Genomic DNA, 1,510 nt, shown 5'->3' with positions numbered 1-1,510 from the left:
TCCAACCTCTTCTGCTGTCTCAAACCCTATTTCTTCACTCAGTTGCTCACTTTCCAACTTTATCTCTCTACTTTTCTCCCTCCATCTCTATCTCACTCTGCACACTATCTCATTTTCTCCCTCTTGCTCTCAGGATGGGAAGAGGGAGAAAGAGAGGCAGAGAAAGGGTGTTGCAGGCAGTGAGAGACAAGGAGAAAGAGACAGAGGAACAGTGAGTCTGGCATTGGTAGGTGGATCTTTACTCTGTATCTAACCCCGTGCATACCTGTCCTGTGAGTATTCAATGGGGACAGTCTCGGACGGGGGTGACTGTCTAAAAATCAAAACTCAGTCGAAAGCCCTTTCAAAGATGAAATTTAGAAACACTTCTACATACAAAGGGTGGTAGATGTTTGGAACTGTCTTCCACAAATGACCCCTTCCTATCTCTGCATTCTCCTCCAGCTCCACAATCCACCAATATCTGCAATCCTCTAATTCTGGCCTCTTGAGCATCCTCGATTTGAATCGTCCCACCATTGGTGGCCATGCCTTCAAACTGCCAGGACCCGAACTCTGGAATTCTTTTCCTAAACCTCTCCGTCTCACTAACTCTCTTTCCTCTTTGAAGACGCTTCCTCAAACCGACCTCTTTGACCAAGTTTTTGTTCGTCTCGTGTAATATCTCCTTAAGTGACTTGGTGTCAACTTTTTATTTGCCTCTTTTATTTGTTGGATGTGTGCGTTACTGGCCAGGCCAGCATTTATTGCCCATTCCTAATTGCCCTTGAGAAGGTGGTGTTGAGCCTCGTTATTGAACCGCTGCAGTCCATGTGGGGTAGGTACACCCACAGTGCTGTTAGGAAGGGATTTCCAGGATTTTGACCCAGTAACAGTGAAGGAATGGTGATATAGTTTCAAGTTAGGATGGTGTGTGACTTTCGTTGTTGTGTGCGGACAGTATTTTCAGTGCGCAGTCCATTTATATTTGTAATTATTTATTTTTTTCATGTGGTTAGATGTAAAGTTTCTCCTACAATCTCCCTGCCTTCCCGTATCTCCTCACTCTTTCTGCCCTTCTCTCCCTCCTTCTCTAAATCCACTGCTTTATTCTGTATCTAAATTCACACTGTACCTGCCCTGGGAGGTCTCATTACGGTGCTTAAGCAATGAGTTATACACTTCCAGCATAACCTACCTGCTCTTACATACTTTAACAGCCTTGTTGGGAATGGCACTGCAGTTTGAAAATATGAAACACTGATCCAACATTCACATCTGAAACACTCACACTAACCTCCAAAAACAGGACTGGGCAGATAATGAGGATTGTTAATGATTGTTACAACTTGTCTCATCCTCTCTCTGTCTCTCTCTCTCGTGTCTGTCTCTTCCCATCTCCCTCTCTCTCTCTCTGCCGCATCCTCTCCCTCTTTCTCTGCCTCTTTCCATGACTCTGTCTCTAACACCATCTCTCTCACCTTGAACAGAAATATTTCTCTACATTTCTTGGTTCATTTTTATCCTGTAA

This window comes from Heterodontus francisci, chromosome 22, assembly GCF_036365525.1.
Source record: "Heterodontus francisci isolate sHetFra1 chromosome 22, sHetFra1.hap1, whole genome shotgun sequence".
NCBI classification, from domain to species: domain Eukaryota; kingdom Metazoa; phylum Chordata; class Chondrichthyes; order Heterodontiformes; family Heterodontidae; genus Heterodontus; species Heterodontus francisci.
This window is presented reverse-complemented; position numbering follows the sequence as displayed.